The sequence below is a fragment of the Rhinopithecus roxellana genome, chromosome 15 (assembly GCF_007565055.1).
Source record: "Rhinopithecus roxellana isolate Shanxi Qingling chromosome 15, ASM756505v1, whole genome shotgun sequence".
Classification (NCBI taxonomy): Eukaryota; Metazoa; Chordata; class Mammalia; order Primates; family Cercopithecidae; genus Rhinopithecus; species Rhinopithecus roxellana.
The window spans coordinates 60,909,209-60,916,470 of record NC_044563.1 but is presented as its reverse complement, the minus strand read 5'-3'; the positions used below and the strand labels follow the sequence as shown (position 1 = coordinate 60,916,470).

The 7,262-nt window shown below is 40.9% G+C and overlaps 1 pseudogene; it reads left to right on the top strand.

The window, feature by feature from the left end:
* The first annotated feature begins 5,889 nt into the window (after positions 1 to 5,889).
* Positions 5,890 to 6,914, top strand: LOC104665211 (annotated as a pseudogene).
* Positions 6,915 to 7,262: the final 348 nt, after the last annotated feature.

The following is a 7,262-nucleotide window of genomic DNA, read 5'->3' as shown; positions in this document are numbered from 1 at the left end:
TATAAACACCTCTATGCAAATAAACTAGAAAACCTAGAAGAAATGGATAAATTCTGGGACACATATACTCTCCTAAGACCAAACCAGGAAGAAGTTGAATCCCTGAATAGACCAGTAGCAGGCTCTGAAATTGAGGCAACAATTAACAGCCTACCAACCAAAAAAAAAGTCCAGGACCAGACGAATTCACAGCCGAATTCTACCAGAGGTACAAGGAGGAGATGGTACCATTCCTTCCGAAATTATTCCAATCAATAGAAAAAGACGGAATTCTCCCTAACTCATTTTATGAGGCCAACATCATCCTGATACCAAAGCCTGGCAGAGACACAACAAAAAGAGAATTTTAGACCAATATCCCTGATGAACATCAATGCAAAAATCCTCAATAACATACTGGCAAACCGAATCCAGCAACACATCAAAAAGCTTATCCACCATGATCAAGTGGGCTTCATCCCTGGGATGCAAGGTTGGTCCAACATACGCAAATCAATAAATGTAATCCAACATATAAACAGAACCAAAGATAAAAACCACATGATTATCTCAATAGATACAGAAAAGGCCTTTGACAAAATTCAACAGCCTTTCATGCTAAAAACTCTCAATAAATTCTATATTGATGGAATGTATCTCAAAATAATAAGAGCTATTTATGACAAACCCACAGCCAATATCATACTGAATGGGCAAAAACCAGAAGCATTCCCCTTGAAAACTGGCACAAGACAGGGATGCCCTCTCTCACCACTCCTATTCAACATAGTGTTGGAAGTTCTTGCTTAATTGAATAAAAGGTATTCAATTAGGAAAAGAGGAAGTCAAATTGTCCCTGTTTGCAGATGACATGATTGTACATTTAGAAAACCCCATCATCTCAGCCCAAAATCTCCTTAAGCTGATAAGCAACTTCAGCAAAATCTCAGGATACAAAATCGATGTGCAAAAATCACAATCATTCTTACATACCAAGAACAGACAAACAGAGAGCCAAATCATGAGTGAACTCTCATTCACAATTGCTTCAAAGAGAATAAAATACCTAGGAATCCAACTTACAAGGGATGAAAAGGTCTTCTTCAAGGAGAACTACAAACCATTGCTCAACAAAATAAAAGAGGACACAAACAAATGGAAGAACATTCCATTCTCATGGATAGGAAGAATCAATATCTTGAAAATGGCCATACTGCCCAAGGTAATTTATAGATTCAATGCCATCCCCCATCAAGCGACCAATGACTTTCTTCACAGAATTGGAAAAAAACTACTTTAAAGTTAATATGGAACCAAAAAAGAGCCCATATTGCCAAGACAATCCTAAGCCAAAAGAACAAAACTGGAGGCATCACGCTACCTGACTTCAAACTGTACTACAAGGCTACAGTAACCAAAACAGCATGGTACTGGTACCGAAACAGAGATATAGACCAACGGAACAGAACAAAGACCTCAGAAATAATACCACACATCTACAACCATCTGATCTTTGACAAACCTGACAAAAACAAGAAATGGGGATGGATTAGAGACTTAAATGTTAGACCTAAAACCATAAAAACCCTAGAAGAAAACCTAGGCAATAACATTCAGGACACAGGCATGGGCAAGGACTTCATGACTGAAACACCAAAAGCAATGGCAACAGAAGCCAAAATTGACAAATGGGATCTAATTAAACTAAAGAGCTTCTGCACAGCAAAAGAAACTTCTATCAGAGTGAACAGGCAACCTATGGAATGGGAGAAAATTTTTGCAATCTAGTCATCTGACAAAGGGCTAATATCCAGAACCTACAAAGAATTCAGACAAATTTACAAGAAAAAAACAAACAACCCCATCAAAAAGTGGGCAAAGGATATGAACAGACACTTCTCAAGAGAAGACATTTATTCAGCCAACAGACACATGAAAAACTGCTCACCATCACTAGCCATCAGACAAATGCAAATCAAAACCACAATGAGATACCATCTCACACCAGTTAGAATGGCGATCATTAAAAAGTCAGGAAACAACAGGATGTGGAGAAATAGGAACACTTTTACACTGTTGGTAGGACTGTAAACTAGTTCAACCATTGTGGAAGACAGTGCGGCGATTCCTCAAGGATCTAGAACTAGAAATACCATTTGAACCAGCCATCCCATTACTGGGTATATACCCAAAGGATTATAAATCATGCTGCTATAAAGACACATGCACACATATGTTTATTGTGGCACTATTCACAATAGCAAAGACTTGGAACCAACCCAGATGTCCATCAATGACAGACTGGATAAAGAAAATGTGACACATATACACCATGGAATACTATGCAGCCATAAAAAAGGATGAGTTCACGTCCTTTGTAGGGACATGGATGCAGCTGGAAACCATCATTCTCAGCAAACTATGGCAAGAACAGAAAACCAAACACCACATGTTCTCACTCATAGGTGGGAACTGAACAATGAGAACACTTGGACACAGGAAGGGGAACATCACACACTCGGGCCTGTTGTGGGGTGGAGGGAGGAGGGAGGGATAGCATTAGGAGATATACCTAATGTAAATGATGAGTTAATGGGTGCAGCACACCAACATGGCACATGCATACATATGTAATAACAAACCTGCATATTGTGCACATGTACCCTAGAACATAAAGTATAATAAAGAAAAGTCAAAAAGAAATTTAAAAATCAAGAACAATACAATTTAAAAAATACAAAATTTAAGATACAGTATAACAACTACTTACATAGCATTTACATTGTACCAGGTGTTACAAGTAATCTGGAGACAATTTAAAATATATGGGAGGACGTGCATAGATTATATGTAAACTCCATGTAATTTGTAAACTTTTTTAGTGACACAGATGATTGTACATATTTATGGGGTACATGGTGATGTTTTGATACATACAATGTATAGTGATTGGATCAGAGTAATTAGAAATATCCATCATCTCAAATACACCATATCTTTGTCCTGAGAACATTTACTATCCTAGCTATTTGAAACTATGTATTGTTAACTGTAGTCATCCTACAGTGTATAGAACACTAGAACTTATTCCTACTATCTAGCTATCATGTTGTATCCTTTAATAAATCCCTCCCTATCCTTCATTTTCCCCTACCTTCCCCAGCCTCAAGTCCTCAATGCTACTTTTTACTTCTATAAGACCAAGACCAACTATTTTTTAGCTTGTGCATATGAGTAAGAACATGCAGTATTTAACTTTTTGTTCCTGGCTTATTTCACTTAACATAATGTGCTCCACTTCCACTCATATTGCTGTGAATGACAAGACTGCATTCCTTTTTATAGTTGAATAACATTCCATTGTGTATATGTGCCACTCATCTGTTGTTAGACACCTAGGTTGATTCCATATTTGGCTATTGTGAATAGTGCTGCAATAAACATGGTAAAATAGATGTCTCTTCAATATATTGATTTCCTTTCATTTAGATAAATGCTCAGTAGTGGATTACTGGATCATATAGTAGTTCTAGTTGTAGTTTTTTGGGTTTGTTTTTTGCTTGTTTTTAGAGATAGGATCTCACTCTGTTACCCAAGCTGGAGAGCAGTGGCATGATCATAGCTCACTGCAGCCTCAACCTCCTGGGCTCAAGCAATCTTCCAGCCTCAGCCTCCTGAGTAGTCAGGATGACAGGTGCACACCACGAGGTTCAGATTTTTTTTTTACATTTTGTAGAGATGGGGTCTTGCTATGTTGCCCAGGCTGGTCTCAAACTCCTGGATTCAAGTGATCCTCCCATCTCAGCCTCCCAAACTGCCTGGGATTACAGGCATAAGGCACAGTACCTAGGTATATTTGTAGTTTTTTGAGGAACTTCCATACTGTTCTCCATAGTGGCTTATTAATAGCTTATAGTATTATTCATAGTTTACAGCCCCAACAACAGTGTATATGAGTTCCCTTTTCTTTGCATCCTCTCCAGCATTTTTTTTTTTTTTTTTTTTTTTTTTTTTTTTTTTGTCCTTTTGATAATAGCCATCCTAACTGGGGTGAGATCCTACCTCATTGTGGTTTTGATTTGTATTTCCTAATGATTAGGGATGTTGAGCATTTTTTCATATTTGCCTTTTTATGTCTTCTTTTGAGAAATTTCTGTTCAGATCATTTGCTCATTTTTAATCAATTGCTTTGTGGGGGGTTGCTATTGAAATATTTGAGTTCCTTATATATTCTGGATATTAATCCTCTGTCAGATAGCTAGCAAATATTTTCTCCCATTCTGTAGGTTGTCTTTTCACTCTGTTGATTATTTCCTTTGCTGTGCAGAAGCTTTTTAATTTGATATAATCCCATTTGCTTATTTTTGTTTTCATTGCCTGTGCTTTTGAGGTTATTCATAGTCTTTTCCCAGACCAATGTCTAAATCATTTCCCTGATCTATATTTTCTCTAGTGGTTTTATAGTTTTGGGTCCTACACTCAGGTTTTTAATCCATCTTGACTTGATTTTTGTATAGGATGAGAAGTAGGGCATCTAGTTTCATTCTTCTGCATATGTATATCCAGTTTTTCCAGCACCATTTTATATAAGGGACTTGAGCATCTGCAGATTTTGGTATCCACAGCAGGTCCTGGAATTAATCTACCACAGATACGAAGGGACAACTAAAGTTGTCTCTTAGGGTTTCTGTGAATATTAAAGAGATACCACATGGAAAACACTTGGAACCATGTCTGGCATGTAGCAAGTACTCAATAAATGCTAACTCTTCATATTGCTGCTGAGATTAAGAATGTTTGAAGTGACCAGGCATGGTGGCTCATGCTTGGGAGGCTGAGGCAAGAGGGTTGCTTGAGCCCAGGAGTTCAAAAACAGCCTGGGCAAAACAGCGAGACCCTATCTCTTAAAAAAAAAAAAAAAAAAAAAAACTTGAAGCCTGTTGAATGCTGCCTTGTGTGTGGAGTATCAGGTATGTAGAAGAAGAGTCCTGGCCAAAGCTTTGAAATGACTGCTGTAAGATCCCAATTAAATGTTCAGCCTCCTACTGTCTTCTTCCTTTCCTCATGCACCTACTCAACAAGCAATTCTCAAGCCTGTCCTGCGCCTCTATGGTGGCTCTGTGCTTGGAGCTCCAGTGAGCCCACCAGAAGCTTACTATTATCCCTGCCCTCCTGCAACTTACATTCTGAAAGGAAAGCAAACTCATCATCCATGACACTGAGGACAAGGCCAGGCAGGAGGCACCACAGCCAATCTGCAAGGACTTAGGAAGGAAGCAGTTTCTGCAGCCTGTTTCTTGTGATCCAGGAAGACCAGAATTCTTCCTCAGCAACTTCCATCTCTCCTTGCCACGGTGTGTCCCAAGCACACAAGTGATGCCATCATTCCCAGCTGGTTCTTCTCTCCCTGTTAAGCCCCACTTGGGCTTTCCCAGTCTCCTTGGATCAAAGATTCTTCAAATACTTCCTCTGAATCAAGAGTCTTTTCTCTTAACCTTTCTTGTTTTGTCTCTGGCTGTCACTTTTTCCCCTGTATATACTACACCTACTTCTCCTCCTAATCTTTTACTCAGTAAATACCTGGAACATCACAAGTAAACAAGTATCTTGTAAGTTTACATTTCACACACATAAGGCCAAGCGCTCCCTGGGGACAAGGATTGTCTTGTTCAACTGTGTAGTTCCCACAACACCTGGCTTAGTACTTCTCTGTGCCCCAAAGGAATACATACATGAAGAAGTGGGCTTTCATCACAAATTCCTCAGGGTCTACAACAGAAATAGGCTTTTTTAACTGACCATTTTGTTCTAACAGTCTCTGATCCCCACTCCAGCTGAAGGTGCTTGTATTTCCATCCTCACCCATTAGCTGGCCAGCCCAGGGCCAAAGCTAATGGGTGAGGCCAGCTAATGGGTGAGGATGGAAATACAAGCACCTTCAACATCTGCTACACCAACTTCTTCCTGGTGGGTTTCCCTGGACTACGAGAGTGGTGGCCCTTCCTGGTCCTGCCTCTTGTCTTCCTCTATGTGACCATCATCTCTGTCAATGCCCTGGTCATCCACATGGTGGTTGCCCAGCAACATCTGCATCAGCCTATGTATATGCTCATCACTCTGCTCCTGGCTGTCGACATTTGTGCTGCCACAGCCATGATACCTAAAATGCTGGAGGACTTTGTGCATTATGCTAACCCCATATCACTGCATGGCTGCCTGGCCCAGGTGTTCTTTATCTACTTCACCTTCTTCCTGGACTACAACCTCCTCTGGCCATGGCCCTGAACTGCTACGTGGCCATCTGCCACCCACTCTGCTATTCTGACCTGATGACCTCCCAGCTGCTGGGACTCCTGGCCATTCTTGCCTTGACATAGAGCCTGGGAGTGGCAGTACCCTTGGTGGTGCTAACTGCAAAAGACCGATTCTGCTGGACAGCAGTGATTCGAGACTTCACCTGTGAGTACATTGCACTGCTGAGCATAGCTTGTGGAGACCTGACCTTCAACTGGCTGGGGCTGGCTATGTGGTTGGTCACTGTAACCTCTGATCTGGCCCTGCTGGGGACCTCCTACACCTACATCATCTATGCTGCCTTCCAGATCTCTTCTTGGGGAGCCCAAGCCAAGGCCTTACACATGTGTGGCTCCCACTTATTGGTCATCCTCACCATCTACCTCTCTGGTCTTTCCACTTCCATCATCTTTCGAGTAGCCAAGACTGTGTCCCAGGATGTTCAGAATCTACTCAGTGCCATATACTTGCTGCTTCCAGGGGCCTTGAATCCTGTCATTTATGTCGTGAGGACTAGGGAGATCCAGCAACATAGAGAAAAGATGCTCTGTGGAAAGGAAACAGCTCAGAAGGCTGGGGAGAAGCCAAAGAGGCTGCAGAACATGAGAGTGGAAACTGCCAGGGTGAGAGGACTTTACTAACTTGGGAAGTTGAGGCTATGATCTCTGAGAAGAGATAAGCAGGCAGTACTCAGGGACAGGCTCAAATTTCCTCAGCAGGTTATGGGCTCAACAATAGGTTCCCTCTTGGTCAACTGTTGCTTGTTAAATTCTTAGAATGTTCTTTGTTTTCACACCCAGTAATAAAATTGCATTTACCTATCTATCCTTCTTAGTTTATTTTCTCCATCCTCTTTCTCCCAACTCCTGAGAAAGTCCCAACTAATATCTAGATGTATGGGGCTTCACTAAGGGAGTCTTATAGAGCAAGTCATACACAGACCACAACCTGCCTGCCCTGAACATCCAGTCTGAAACAAATAAACAGGC